At 32.2% G+C, this 17,078-nt stretch overlaps 1 protein-coding gene across 1 annotated transcript in view; it reads left to right on the top strand.

Annotated features, from left to right (window-relative positions):
* Positions 1–1,808: 1,808 nt before the first annotated feature.
* LOC120777090 overlaps positions 1,809–17,078 on the top strand; it is a 40,946-nt gene continuing 25,676 nt past the window's right edge. The window contains exon 1 of the mRNA XM_040108224.1: positions 1,809–2,377. The gene's annotated coding sequence lies outside the window, so the exon portion shown is untranslated. The remainder of the gene's footprint in view (positions 2,378–17,078) is intronic.

Here is a 17,078-nt window from a genome sequence, read left to right as displayed (position 1 = left end):
AGTAAGAATATAAAAGATAGGTTCTCAAATATACAGTTTTGTACTGAAAGTCACTTACTTCATTAAGCATCCTCGTACTTTCGCCATGAAGAATTCTGCCTCAACTGAAATAAGTTCTAACAGCCATGCGTTTTGGGGTACTTTTAAGTTATTACATCAAAATTGCACATTTTTGTCAAGCCCATACTTTTGATTGTTATCAGCTTCAGGGGAAAAACAGATCACAGTTTCATCAAAGCTTTGCGCGCTCCATAGATTTTAATGTTTGATTTGAATTACGTGAAATTCGCAAGTATTGCGAGCATTTCACATGTGTCCTTAACATTTCCAAGAATTTCGCACAAATTGCGTTTAAACGTTGCTGTCAACAAGGGGTGTGAGTACGCTTTTGAGAAATATTTCCATAACAAGCACGTCATTTAGACAACTACTTCTATGTGCAAAGCCATACAACCGAGCACAGCTCCATGACGACGTGAGCAAATGAAAGAATTCGTAGTGAATATATGTATATATGCCTATATACAGCCTTATGTATATTTATTTGACACAAACAACAATTGAGCAAAAACAAATCTTAGCTCTCAGTAAACTCAAAAGATAAATAAACATATAGTAGAATGATTCAGAGTCAAGCGGAAATCCCCTTGCAGCAGCAACAACAAATAGGTTTCATGAAAGCCTTGCAAATGACATATGCCAAATATTGCGGTAAATTATGCGCTCTTCGCTCAATAAAAAGGAGAACTCACCACACCTGCTAAGAGTACTTGAAAGTCATGACAATTGAGCTCTAACTTGAATTTCAGATCAGCTCACAGTGAGTTTCTTAAATTTAAGCTCTGAGTAAATTAAGTATTAAACAGCTGAAAATATGAAATGAGTTAGTCGCGTTAAACGCAACTAAAAATAATATAAAATTCGATAAAAAAAAACCGAGAGATTCACTGGACCCACAAAGCGCTGTTTAAAAATAACTCTCGGAGATAAGCGCCGATAAGAAATATGAAGAGACACAAGCATACATGCCTTCACACCTCCCTCAGCGAGGATGGTGTCACTTTTCGTATATGATCACAATAACGGTATTCTATGCCTTTTGCTATTTCATATACACTGTTGTGCACTTTGAGCCCGGCTTACGGAGTTGTACACGAACAAGCTCAAGCTGCAGCGCAGCAAACAACACCATGGTCTACCAGGCGCTCGCGATCACAATCACCGATCGCTATCAAACAACTCGCTTGCAAACGATCGCACGTGCCGATGCCGTATGCTCACCACTTCGTCTTTAACTTGGCTAACTAACTGTAAGTTCGTGGTGAAAATGCAACGACACAAGTCACTTGGGAGCCCGACTAGGCTAAATGCTGCGCCTCCGCCGCTGCGCAACTTACTTAGTCGGCGCGCTGTGATGTCAAAGCTTTGTGCTACGCTGCCGCTGTAGCGCTACGAAGCAGCAAGACAAACTCATGCATACGGAGTAGTAAGCGTTGCGTCGGGCAGCGCTGCTGTTGCCGTAGTTGGGATTTCGAAAACTTCAACAAAACCAACTGACAACTGGCGCGGTCCATTCAAGCGAGCTTTTCATTTCGTCGTGATAACTTCAAAACGAGACACGCTCGCGCGCGCGTCCAGCTTGATGAGCACGCACAGTCGCAGAGATCGGTTGGTTGGCTAAGAGATCACTGCGTTTACTACGGATAAATATGACATTAACGGGAATGCAATTTTACCAGAAAAAATATAAAAATTTTTAAAAATAAATTTAAGCAAAAAACAAGTGAAAATAAATAGAAGCATTTGAATTATGCGTTAAAAAATTTCAAAAATATTGATAATATTAAAGTGTTATAACTAAAACATGAGAAATAATATAAAATAGTGTTTTATTACAAGAAATTTAGTGTTTAAGTCTAAGCAACGACCGAATAGTACAAAGGATACGCGCACGCGTCATAGTCGTATGTGTTGGCCGAACTTTGAAAAAAATAGCAAATAAATTTATGAAACTTCAGAATAACGTTCTGCTGTCAGTTGCGCTTTTGAAGGATATTTTTAATAACGGTTTGTTCATAGTTTAATTTGTGTGTATTTAAAAGTTTTTGTGCAATTTTTGTGGCCGAAATTTGTGTGATTTTTTGTTTGGGAAAATTTCAAGTACATATATTATATTTCGGTCTACAAATTCTCTACGCGCTTGAAAATTTGTATTATTTTTTTTTTTTCGAAAAAGTGTTTGCTATGAGTTCAGTGTGTTTGTAATATAAGCTTTATAAAACAGAAAACCTTTCAAAGTAGAACGCTTGGCGATTGGGCGCGGTCGTGCGGAAAGTGTATTGAGCTGAGCTGCTGATTCTTTCATTGAAACTTACAAGTAAGCTAAACTATTTTTATTGATTTTATGTTTGTTTTAAATTTTTACTTAAACTTAGAAATTGCCGTCGAAAAATTTGTGATAAAATAGTTTTCTAATCTTTTTTTTTTAATTTTAGTTGATTTTTGAAAATTATTAAAAAAAAAAATTTTCGAAGCGTGTTTTCTGAATTCGAAATTTGAATAATTCTACAGAACTACTGAAAATAAAATTTATTATTTAGTTTTTATATTTCATTTTTTTTTATTTATTTCTCATTATTTCTAAAAAAACAAAAAATGTAGTTCTTTGCATAAATGCGTTCATAAAAAATATAAACAAAATTACGAAAACGGTTAAAAATTTATAAGTGTGATGTTTTTTAAATATTTATTAGCGCAGTGTTTTTCCATTTAGAATATATAGCAAAAAATTTGCAAAAAACTTCGTATAATAATATGTTTTTTGGAAATTTTAAAATATCAAAACAATATACCGTAAATTAACTGTAAATCGCATTCCAATTTGAATAAAAAAAAACAAAGTTTTAAAATAGTTATTTAGTTTTATTCAATTGAAACAAAAATTTCAAACGAAACACAAATTTTCCTTAAAAAAAACACAAATATAAAGCATAAGAACACTAAAATTGATTTTAAGAAATTAGAAAATATTTTTGCTGATAAAAAAAATTATTTTCGGGGACACTTGGGCAATGTAAATTTTCATTTATTTTCATATAAAAATTTTAAAATTATTTTTTTTTATTTTGATAGTTTTTATATTTTTCTACATTTATTGTTTTTTTTTTAATACAAGAAAGTTCAAAAAATTTTTAAATTTCAATGATTTTTTTTATAAAAGCCTTCAACAGGTAATTTTTAAAATACAAATGGAAATTAAATTATTGGAGCTTACAAATCCAAATAATTTTTATTTTAAAAAAATATAATAGTTAAAAGGTTATAATGAAACTAAACTTATTTTTATTTATTTGTTATGCATTTTTTTAATTATATAATTTTTTTATAAAAATAATTTAAGAAATTTTCGATTTCATAAAAAAAGTATTAATTTTTTATTACATTTAATTTGTTAATCAATTTATTTGTAATACATTTTTTACATATACTGGATTTGTTAAAAAAATTTTTTAATTTCCGAATTAAAATTTTATTGTTTCAAAATTTTGGCAACTAAAAGTTTCGAAAATTAAAAATTAAGTTAAAAAAACAGAAGGAATCTTGCTGTGTTGTCTTAAGTTTTATTCTCTGATTTTATTTTCACATTACTTCTATAGAGCCATTTTTCAATCTCATAAGAAGAAAAAATTTAAATAAAAAAAATCGTTTATAAAAATTTCAAAAACTTTAAATTTAGTTGAAAAAAATTAGTTGAAAATAAATTTATTAAAAATTAACAAAAAAAATTAAATAAATACAACAATTTAATTATAATTATTATAAAAAATAAATACAAAAAAATTTTCAATTTCAAACAATAATATAAAAATTCAAAATTTAGTTCAATAATTATTAAAAAATTTAAAACAAACTAGTTAAAAAAAACATATTAAGAAACTTAAAAAAATAAATAAAATAGATACAAAAATTTTGCATTTTCGAAAATTTGTTTTGTTTTTAAGGTTTAGTTTAAAAAAAGAATTTATTAAAAATTAAAAAATAACCTTTGTAGTTTTCCGCCTAATTTATATATCATATATTTTATTTGGGTCGGATTCTATTTCTTATAAATTTTAATGTGCAATTCTTTCATTTCCTATATAAAATAACAACACTATCAAAAACAATATATAATTATTAATTTAATTTATAACTATGGTACAATAAAATGCAAATAGAAAAACAATATTGCATAGATATTTTCAACAAATTTATTGAAGAGATATGTATATGCATTAGTAACGGTTCTTCTCATCTTAACCCAACTTCGACCGAAATTTAGTGATCATAAATTCCAAATAACCTAAAAAATTATGTATGCAGCTATTAGACGATAGTAGTAGTAGATTCAGAATTCAAAAATACCGGAAAAGCATTATAAAATTGCATATTATATTAAACTGATTAAATCAATTTTTAAAATAAATATTTGAAATGAAAATTGATTTGCATCACTTAGAACAAACTCGAAGATAGCCCAAAAACAATTCCACTTAGCATTCCAAATGTTAAATTGAAAAATTTGCACTAAATACCTCCGCTGAAACAACAATAATAAACTTCAAATGATAAGCGCAGCAGCCAAAAGCCGAGAAAAACAATTCAAACCACAAAGTTTACACTGAAAACACCAAACACAAGCACACACACACATGAACAATCACAAACTAGCCAGCAATTAATTGATCAGCCCGCGAGTGTGATTGACGGTGGCCGCCGAGCGCCGCCGAGTATCACCATAAATTAGGCGTATTTCGCAAATTTTGTAATAACAAGCAAAAAACAGCAAGAAAAAAAGAAACAAACGCCAAAGAAACCAAACAATCGACAGCGCACAATAGTTGGCCGCAGCATCAACAATAACAACAAGTGGGGTAAATACAGACAACAACAAATATTAGCCGTTTGGCAAATGCCGCGACACATTCGACGTCCAGCACAACGAGCTAATCGTCAATCGGCTAATCGCCGTCGTCTGCGTTCATTTCGTATATACTTGAACGTAGGTATTGGCTCTGCCCTGCAGCCGCTGCAGCGTCTCATTACTGTAGAGCCGAGTGGCCGGCTGCATCTGTGGTACACTCTTTACTTACTTTGCAGACACTCTCCAAATCGCATTGCCGGCCACAATAACAAAAACAGTAGCAAAATTAACAAATGACCATGCTCAGTCTGCGTCGACGTCGGCGTCTGTGTTTTGGCTTGTAATGGGTAAGCGCGAGCAGCTACGCTGATTTGGCCGCATTGCCTGCATCGAATTGGCAAAATTGCGTTAAGCTGCCAGCTACTCTTCTGCTGCTCGTCATCGTCATCTTCAATTGGCGTTTTTGCGATCCAACGTTTTTTGCTACTTTACAACTTTTTGTTGTTATTTATTTCAACTGCTACAGATTAAGTGATGACTGCTAATTGATTTTTTTGAAGGAATGAAAAACTTTAAGTTTAAGAAAAGCGAAGAAATAGTAAAAGTGAAGAATACTAATTATGATTTTCATGTGAATTTTGAAAAATTAGAATTACTTTAACTTTCTTTATGATCCTAATTTATTTTAAAGGGGAAAGTTTTTATTATTTGGAACCAAATGTCTGTAAAGGTGGTTTTTTGCATTTTTTTTGATTTTTATAAAAAATATGGTAAGCAATTGGTTTTAAGAGAGCTTACAAAGGTTTTTTGTAAAAAAAAATTTTAAATGAAGAATAAAAACATAGCAGTGGTTGTCAAGTCTGATTATTAATGGCTTCCCCTATAAATAAGTTGAAGTATTTCTGATATTCTTCATTCGTAGTAAAATTTGAAAGCCATTGGTGTTAATAAGATTAGGTTCTTATGTGAATTTTTTAACTGTTAACTTGCATATACATTTTAAATAGTTTTGCTTAGTTTTTTTTTCTTGTTGGCAGGTGGCATCACTGTTAAAAAATGTAGAAAATATTTAGCAATAATTTCTCAACATCTAAAGAACACAGCTCTTCAAATAAAATATTTTTTTGTTGCCTTGGATATTTTATCGAATTTTGAGGGTTTCAAGTGTCTAGATTATGAAATTATTTAATAATATATGAACGTCATGTTTTCATGATTTTTGTCTTTCTTATCTTTTGATCAATCACCGACTTATTAGTATCAATATTTGTATTTCCAGTCATGGTAAGGGTTCTGCGCCCCCTTTTTCGCACATAAAAATATCATCCGGAAGGTTTGAAGGGTTAATAAACATTAAACATATCTAAACCTAAATGTTCAAGGTATACTCAATGAAAATATCTCTTTACGTTTCAAAAATAATTTGCATGCACTCAGAAACATTGATTTCGCTAATTCCCAGACATCGGTACAATCTATCAATGAATATGAATGAAAGGGTAAAACATCCACATCAAACTTATTTTCTCAAAATGAACTCAGAGATTTAATACGAGATCAAGTTAGGAATGATAAAGAAATTTCTCGAAGCATTGGACGCGGAAAGATAATATTTTTATAAGATTTTGAAAAAATGTCCGAAGCTTGGCATGGAAAAGTTGAAACTGCAATATTTGGTAATCAAATATGGTGATTCATGAAAGATACAGATTTTATCAATGACTGTTTCAAATCAATGAGTTTATGACTATTCCGGAAATTAAAGCTTGAAGTCGAAATCTTCTTAAATAACCATAAAACACCAAATTATGAAGAGATAGAGAAAAATATGCTGGTAAGCTTTAGGATTCTAAGAGCAAATATGAGTTTGAAGTTACACTATATCTGCAATCTTCTGGCAAAATTTTCGCATATTTTAGGAAATTATTAATTTTATATAAAAGTGATGGAAGAAAGGTATCAAAGTTGATGGGATCGTGCCATTGTGGCATAGTAGTGCTAGTCCTTAAAAATAGATTATCAACTGGAAAAGGCGTTTAATTCAGATATATTTTAACATATGTTATCGACATTTGACTCTCTTTTACTTCGACGAATCCTTATTTTTCATAAAAAAAATTTCTGTTATAAATGTATACGTTATTTTGTTTCATGTTTTCTGATTTACGTAATGTAATAATGAATTTTTTTTTTTTTGACAGATGCCTAAACTAAACAAATATTCAGTAAAATAAATACATTTTTAAACATTAGTATTTTAATTTTTTTTGAGTGATTCGTATATCAATATTTTTAATTTTTTAACTATGGGTAAAAATAAGAAAAAAATTATTATTTTGTTTTCAATAATAATATTCATCTTTAATAGATCTGCCAAATACAACTGTAGCTTTTGAGTTGAAAACAACTTTTTTTAATTATAAAATATCAGTTAATATTTAAATAAGATTTTAAAAGATTAAAGAGATTTTGTATATTTTTTTTTAGTCCACCTATAGATTTAAAAATAACAACCTCAAATTTAATTAATATATAAAATGAATAAATAAATTTGCGTTACAACTTTCAAAGATAAATCCGGTCATCTCAATCATCGCCCGCTGTAAATGTGTTTTTTCTCAAAACTAAATTTTTTCAAATTAACTGAAGTTTTAACTCGATTATTTAGACCTTTAGGTCATAAAAAAAAAAACTGACACATACGAACGCCAAACCCTTTAAGGGTTTTACTATACTGACCTAGTACCATCACCCTGACTTGGAATTTCTCACCCCCCAGACAATAATCCCAAAAATGTTCCACAGTGTACGTTGCTTTATATATAAATATTTTTCAACATTTTTATGGGGTCCGTCAATATAATCACCTTTTGTCATTTTTTACTCCTTTTTATTAATTTTCCATTTAAAAGGTGTTTCACATTTTTATTTTCTATACACTCACTTTGCATTATTCACCTGTCACGCATTTTCATACACACACTCATTTACACAAATAATGTACATTTTTGGCAGTTATTGGCTAGTGTTAGTGTTGTTGTTGAACCGCTGCCGCCCGCTGTCATTTAATCATTTGTTGTTGCTGCGCTTAGCGCTGCTTCGCATTTACATAATTAAATCGATTTGCAAATACACATATGTACAAACATAGCCTGCCTTTGCTGTTGTTGGTGGCTTACGCGATTAGCAACAGTTGCCGAGTGATGGCAATGTGGTTGTTGTTGCAGGCATACTCATAAGCACATGTCTCTAGCTCACATAACAATATCGGCGTTGTTTACACTGCTTTCAATTTTGACATTTGACTTGACACACACGCACACACACACACACACCTTTAAGTTAACGTGTGTTTGTGTGTATTTATGAAGTGTTTTAACTGAATTTTGGCAAATTGTTTGCTCCCTTTTACTTTAAGCTCGCGCTGCTTTTGACTGCTTGGAGGCTGTGTCACAGAGTTTCAGCGTTTTTCGCTTGTCAAAAGCCGAGTTTCGTTGGAGTTTTAATAACTTACAAAATAACATGTGTTTAAGCTCAAATTTTTGCTTCTTTTGAGGGCTTTTGAGAAGTGTCACGGCTAATTGAAAGACACAAAGCAAATATCACAATAAAATATAGCGCAAAAGTGATGTGCTTATAGTATATGTGTGCGTGTAAGTATGTATGTAATGCTTGTCAAACCAAAATTTTACAGCCAAATTTTTATTATATTCATTTGAGCGGTGAAACATGTCAGCAATTATGCAATTTAGAGTGCATTAAGGTGGTGACTTAAAGTATTAACTTATTAGTATAAAAGCTCAAAACTGACACATATTTATATTCATGCTCTGGAAAAAGTATATTAAGTATTAGTATTAGTCCCTCAGCTTTTGAGTTAACGCTCTGAAATTTTGCACACGTCCTTTTCTACCCAAGAAGCTGCTTATTTGTCGATATTGTCGATATTGGACCACTGCAGCATATAGTTTTCATACAAACTGAATGATTGCAGTCAAGTCTTTCGATGGAAAGCTTTGATAACTACGGGACATCTTAATTAAATTCCGTTCAAGATAAATATTAACAAAATAAAAAAAATTGACATTTGGACTCTCCAAACCCGCGAAATTTTAATATTTTAAATTTGCTTTATTTTCTGAACAAACCTCGTGTAAGGTAAGCAGAAGGTGCCACGTTATTATTATTATTTATTTATTTTTTTATTTATTAACGCACTCAGTTAATTATACATAGATTTTTTTTCTTTTACGTGTTGAGTGTTAAGAGAGAAATTTTCGAAGAATAACAATACTTTGAAGAAAAGAAAATAATAGCAAATGTTAGAATTAGTTAAGATCAGAATCAGAAAACTTTAAGCAATATCACTTCTTTATTTATTTATCAGAATATCAGGTAAGAATTAAACGTTTAGCTTCACTTTTAATTTTTTCCGCAGACATGTCGAAAACATTCGTACGGTCAGCATACTCATTAATTACATTCGCGATCCTATAGGTCGGTGCGGGAGTTTTGTATTTCGATCTAACTATTGGTACTTCAATAACTCTTGACTTTCGCAAGTTTACTTTGTACTCAACGAACTCAAATATTTCCACCAACTCTGAAACATCCCATTGTCCATTAATGATATTAGCTCCGGTGCAGAAAGTTAGATATTTTCTTCTATTGGCCAGTGTGGGATTACTAGATTCTAGTGCATCAAATGCACATCTTGAGTCTTTACTAATATTGTGACGATATTTTAAGTGTCTGTTAAACTTTTTTTGTACTGACTCCAATTTATCAATTTGATAACTATAGACTGGATCCCAGACTACACATCCATACTCCAGCACTGGCCTCACTAGTGCATTGAACAGACCAATCAGCGTACTACCATTCTCAAAATCTTTACTTGTTCTCAACAGGCTACCTGGGATCTTATTGGCTTTGGCTACAATATCACTTATGTGACCAACAAATGTGAGTTTACTGTTCATATGTATTCCAGGATCTTTTATTGACCCTACTTGTTTAACTATATCCTTACCCATATAATAAAGGTGTTGATTAACTTCAGATTTACGACTATATTTAATGATTGCACATTTTCCCACGTTAAGCTTGAATTTATTAAACTCAAACCATCTCACCAGCTTGTTTATATCCTCTTGAAGTGCATACGTGTCACCGATGTTCTCAATGCTTTTATAGATTTTCGAATCATCAGCGAAGAGTGAGTACCGAGATGTAAATTCCGCTCCAATATCATTAACAAAGATACAGAACAGTAGAGGCCCTAAGTGTGACCCTTGTGGTACACCCGATGTCACCTTGAACTCTCTAGAGATGGAGTCACTGATCTTTACACGGAGTCTTATTCCACTCAAGTACGATTTAAACCATTCATATATACAACCCGTGATACCATATTTCTTCAGTTTTAGCAACAGGACTTCATGATTCACCATATCAAACGCTTTACTAAAGTCCGTATATAGTAGTGCATGGACCTCAAGTTTTTTAAACCAATGCTGTAAGATATATTCTACGTACATCATGAGATTCGAGGTGGTTGATCTTCCCTTGACGAATCCATGCTGCTGTCTGATCAGAGAATCCTTAAACCATGTTTCAATCTGACCATATATCAACTTTTCAAACAGCTTAGGTAATGCGGATTGAATGCAGACTTGTATATAGTTACTCAGGTGGATATTTCTTCCAGCTTTAAATATAAGTACTACGTATGCATCTTTCCAGCAATTGGGGAAAATTCCCAATTTTAATGATTTGTCTAACAGAAAGCTCAGTGGTTCACACAAACCCACAGCACATTCTCTTAGAAAGAGGTTCGAAACACCATCTGGGCCTGGGCCTTTCCTAGGATCAAGAGCTAACATCCTTTTCAATAATTCATCAAAGGTGATTTCCAGATCTTCCAAGTTGCTATTACAATTGTTTACATTTGAGAACAATTTCACTCTCTACTTTGACTTATACAAGATGCTTATAATGATTGGTTAATATTGGAATTATGACCATTGACAATAAGTCATTGTAGACTCCCTTCTGTCCAACCTAGAGAAGCCAATTCCAAGTTGGACAAAGAAACGAAGCAAATGGGTCTAGCGACGAAGACGAAATATCTCCTATTATCAAACGTCATCGATAAAATTATTAAATTTTTTTTCCGAGCATCATAGATCATTACGAGTAAAATATATCTCTTTTATGCAAAACAATTTCGAAAATTAGCTTCGATTTTAAGTATTTTCCTATCAACCTTAATTTTTTTTTCTTGTATCACTTACCTCTTGGAATAAACCAAACTCTTAGCATACAACATAATAGGCAACACACATACACAGAAGTTGATTATAAATTGTATTTTTCTTCCCTCACAAAACAATCAATTTTCGATTTTTATTTATCTTGTTGCTCTTCTGTTGCCCAACAGCTGATTTCGGCAAGATGCCTGCCTTCGAAAGCGGGTAAAAACAAAATACAAGAAAGGCAAAAACACAAATGCGAAATGGCAAAGGTAAAAAATCTCCACACAGCAACAATAACAAAGGCAATATAGCGAATTTCTGCATAAATTAAATTATTGGCGGATAATGTGCAAGCCACCGACACATATATTTGTGTGTGAGTGTGTGTTTGTGTTTGCAGCGTAGAAAGCAGCGAATGACCAAAAATATGTCTGGCATCAGGTAATGCAAATTAGCCGAATGTAAGTCAATGTCAAAGCTAAGAAATGCAAAATTTCTTGCCAAAATAAAAAACAAGGAAAAAAGTTACAAGATACGAGTTAAATATAGCGATAAAAATAAATGTGGCGATGAAGAAGAAAAAAAAACAAAATTACTATAATTCATGCATGAACTTCAGTGCGACAACAACACAACTGTCAATCGCTTAACAAACTAACGAAATATGGCAATACTAGTAATAAGGGGAAAATGCAAAAAATTGCTCAGTTGACAGACACATACATACATACTATCAAATGAGCTTTTGTGTTTGTGCGTGTGTACAGCTAACAACTCTGTAATGGCTTGTAATAAAAACTATGCCCAACGGCAAGGCAACAGCCGCTTAAGTGTGTAGGTCAAGCACGTTTCCTAGTTTTTGGTCTTTTGTTTATGTATATACTACTATGTATCTATGTATAACCCCTTACATACACACACATGCATATATATACATATGTATATATATATGCGCTTATTGGGATGAAACTTTTTGAGAAGTTGGAGTCAAGCGGAAGCGCAAAAAAAATTTGAACTTTGCATAGCTGGTGAAATATGTATGCACATTAAGGTGGGTCAAAACACGTTTTTCTTTTTCTTGCTTGGCACTTTGAAAAATAGGTTCTTAGACAGCTTTAAAAAATCCTCTCCAAGTATGAGAACTTAATTGTAAAGGCATATTATATACATTAGGGTAGGTTAAAAACTTTTATTTGGTAGCCTGAAAAATATGTTCTTAGACAGCTTTAAGAAAGCTTCTCCAATAGCATAGCTGGTGAAATATGCATACACATTAGGGTGGGTAAAAAAAAAAAATTCTCACTTGGTAAATTCGATTCTTAGCCACCTTAAAGTCACTCTAAGTATGAGCTTTTAATTTATTATTTTATTATATTTTATATATATTTTTCCTATTTTCAAATGCAAAAAAGAAAATCTCGCTTTCAAAAATTTGAAAAAATATCTCGTTTCATAGATTTTATAGTAAATTGAATACTCTCTTACGATTTTTTAGTAAATCCAGCTTTTTAAATGATAATAATAATTAAAATTTTATTATCTTAAAGCAAATTTTTAATGTTTTTTCTCTAAACATAGGTTCTAGAAAAACTGTCACCCTTATATAGACATCTATGTATGTACTATATGTACTTGTTTTTATAGATATATATTATTTCTGTGCTTTTGTACCGAAATTGCGCGCAAACTATAAAAACAATGGAAAATAGGAATTTTACTAAGCAATATGAGCAGAACTTTGAAGTAAAAATACCCACATCTATATATAAAAAATAAATAAATATGTAGTTTTCTACGTAAATAAATATATATAAATAAATTCCACTACTATATTAAAAACATACTCGAAACTTCTCAGTGGGATATACACTTACCAAATGAGCCTTCCAGACAGGCGTCTATTTTCGATGCTTCAATCGTTGTTATTGTAGTTAACTGATTTGCATCTCATACATATGAAGAGTACTTACTTATACATCACTCTCTAATTGCTGTTACTAAATTATTTGTTATTTTTTATTTCAACTTTTCTTTTCACTACTTTTTGCTATTGCCTTCTGTTTTATTATACTTATACTCAGCATCATTCGAAAGTATTTGTGTATACATAAATATAAATATATATATGTTTATATATACTATAAATTTATACTATATATCATGCCGATCACATTACATTTTGCTGTCTGTTTGCACATACATTTGTGCTCTCAAGCGCAGCAAATCATTCTAACAGAAAATTTTCCTCATTTAAATAAGCTCCATACTGTAAGGGTATGTGTATGTGTGTAAGCAATTACATATAAATAATAAATTGCATAAACACAGTTAACATTAAACTTCAAAATCTTTTGTGTCACCAAAGCGTTAAGCGCTCATACATCGATTGTAGCCCTCCGAGACAAATGAGCAACAAAAGACTTAAGCAACGAACTTTGTATTTTTTTCTAAGGCGAAATCTTAAGCACATTTGATGAATATTAGCTAACTCAAATGGCAACAAATCAAATCAAGCTATATTTATAAAAGTTCGCAATGTGAGTGCAGCACTTTTTTTAATGGGGGGATATTATTATTTTTGTTTTAACAGAATAGAAAGCGGAAAATATATTTTTTGCAAGTAATACTATTTCAAAGCGGACTTATCATTCAAACTGCTCTATTTTTGGGTTAACATACTCAACATTTTATGTGGTTTCAATAAAATCTGTTTCACTCCTCATTGAAAATATTAATAAGAAATCTACATCCGAAAACATACGAAACAATGAGGCTGTCGCTTCAGTATCCGGTGTCTGGTATCCGGTATCCGGCATCAGTCTGTGGGTCCGCCATCCTTTGAGTGAGGCTTACCACAGCTGCTGCCATATTGTTAAGCTTGTGAGTGTATCTTCTTATTTGGATCCTATAGACGGTTCTGATAACTTGTATATCCTCTCGTATTCCTCACTCTAGATGTTAATGGGTATCATACTGGCTATTACTTCAGCAGCGTCTCTTGATATTGTTCGAAAAGCACTGACTCTTAGTGCCGACAGCTTGTGCACTGTGCATATACATATGTCTGGCATATGCTTCAATGCTCAGCGCCTGAATCAATATTGGAGCCACATATAATACAAGTACAACCGATCTATTTACTTTTTCGAGTGAAAATCGCCGGCTGGTACGCACGTGGCATTTATTTGCCGTCAGTCCTGATAGGCATTTAGGATTTTATGCGCTTTACCTGCAGTATATTCTATGTGATCCTTAAACTTGTGCATTTAGTCCATTATTACTCCTAGATACTTTAGTTGGGGCTGTGAAAGAATCTCTCACTCCCCTATGGTATACTTTCCTCCACTTTTCTAGTACTTATGAGCAAAACTTCTGCATTGTGCTCATCCAGTTCTAACCTCATTGAAGAGAACCATTGGCGCAGACCGTTTATGCGCTCTCTGCATTTGCTCCGGAAGTCATCTGGGTCAATGCTAACAAAATAAGGTCGTCTTCATATCCCATCATACTTTAGATTCCATGGAAGAGAGTCTAGAATAGACCCTTGCAATGCTCCACTCGAAATAGAGTAGATGAAGACACCAATCTGTGTCGAATAATAGTCGCCTGTTTTCAAAATAACTTATAGCAATTTTCATAAGATATTGAGGAGCGGGTATATCATACAGAGCCTTGATTATGTTTGCCCACTTTGCTGACATGAAGGAATACTTTACATTCAGGGTAATCAGCGCGCAATATTTTTTTGTTCCGACTTTCCATCTCTTGCCAATTACTGCGCATTTCGCAGTATCAATGAGAAGCCGTATTGTCTTTCTGATAATCCGCCGGCTTTCTGGATTATTAGATTCAAGCGGTTTCTTACCAAACTTTCATACACTTTGAGATTTGTCTCAAGCAATCATAAAGATATGATGAAGGTTCCTCCGGAACATCCGGCTTTTATAGTTTAGGAAGTAGAACCAATCGCTGGATTTTCCACAGAGTTTGCTTTCTCACAGAGTTTTTCAAAACAATTATTTTTACTGCCGGCCAATGGCTGATTTAGAAGCTTCTTCTGACTTTTAAATATTCGTCAATCGGTTGTAATCAAGGGTTTGTTTAGAAATCTTTTTTTTTTTTTTTGGTCAGATATCTTCATACAATTTTGTGAAAATTATTGTTTGAGTAAAAGGTACAGTCTCTAAAGAAGTTGTTGAGATCGGACCACTGTAGTGTATAGACCCCATACAAAGGGAGTGATAGAAATCAAATTATTGTATGGAAAAGTTTTTTATTTGCAGTGGCGGATCCACGTGGGGCTTTAGGGGCTCAAACAAATTGTTGTCTTTAACTTGCGTTCACTTAAATTAGCTAAATTAGGCAAAATGTTATCCTAAAAAAAATTATATAGCAATGACTAAGAGATCATTTCCAGCTGAAACATCAATGAAAATTTAATACTCTTGAGATATGCAAACTTGTTTGGTGCAAAGTAAATTATACTAACTTCTAATAGCAAATTTTTATATGTATAAGCAAAAAGAAAAAATAAAACATTTAATACACTAAACTGTCATAACTACATTTATATCTGTGCGTAAAAACAATCAAAACCGTACTTACCTTTGTTTTGACAGCGATATTTTTACAAAAGTCTTCAAGTACACAGTAGGCGCATACCAATACACTTTTATAGGTACTTAATTTCCATTCTTAAATCGATATGCTTATATACCTAACAATCCACGCACATACAAGCTATAAGTACCTCCAACTAATAGCAATTGAGGCGAATTGGCAACTCTGCGTCGTCTAACGCGCGGTTTGCGTGTCACATCGACGCACTGATGCGTAAAGCGGCAAGTTTGTTTAATACGTTTTCGTTGCTTTTGTTGTTTTATTTTTCTGAAGTTTTCCACGCCATAGTTTCTATGTACAACAAATAAAAATCGCTGCAATCGAAAGATTGGCAATCAATTGAAAAAGTTTCTTAAGCAGCGATAAAAGAAAAATATGCCACAAATAGTAAATAGCTTTAGCTGTCGTAATATAGCGATATTTTAATCGATTTCTTATTATATAAATTTATGTATATACGTACATATAAATTACCGTAATATACTTGCATGTATATTTAGAATATATGTTTGGTTGAAAGTAGCTTATGCCTTACTTTTTAGAGGTTATCGAAAGCTCGGTTTGATCGCTGGCTTTTTATGCGCTTTCCAAGCATGATATTAGCAAATAAATAAATAAAACAATTATAAAAATAAACTTTACTATTAAATTCCGCTCTTCCTCACACCATGGCGAAGATAAAAAAAATGTTATAAATATAAATATTTGATTATTGCGCGCATTCTTGGTTGGTTCGTTGTTGAATAGTAAAAACCCACAAAAACCCTGGCACTGACAGTGTGCTCAAGAATGCAGCAATGCGCCTTAAGGTAAATGGTACTAGTTACCCAACACACCTTTACTAACACACAAATACTTCTATACTTTTATATGTGTGTGTGCTTTTTTGCGGCGTGCTCTGCTAAGGTGTAGGCCCAATGTCAAATGGCGTACTTCAGCATTCGCTTTCAATGTTTTTCTTTGAATGCTACAAAATCTAGATGTGACAAACGGTCACGCCCGCCACGCAATCACACAGATATCAAGACTTTTGTATACAAAATAAAAAAACAGTAAACATACAAAGTAAAATAAAACAACTGAGAATAAGAGATGAGTAATTAATTATGCGATACTGTTGTTGGGTTAAATAGAATTATATAATGTTTGTTATGTCACTTACGAATAATGTCCATGCTCTCCTAGAGGCAAACAATGTGTTTGAGTATGTTGATTGCTAATCTGCCGGCTTATTTAATTGAAGCTATATCAAAGAGTATGTGAGATAAGTGAGAGTGTTTTACTTGAAGAATGATATT

Source organism: Bactrocera tryoni, chromosome 5 (genome assembly GCF_016617805.1).
Source record: "Bactrocera tryoni isolate S06 chromosome 5, CSIRO_BtryS06_freeze2, whole genome shotgun sequence".
NCBI lineage: Eukaryota > Metazoa > Arthropoda > Insecta > Diptera > Tephritidae > Bactrocera > Bactrocera tryoni.
This window is presented reverse-complemented; position numbering and strand designations above follow the sequence as displayed.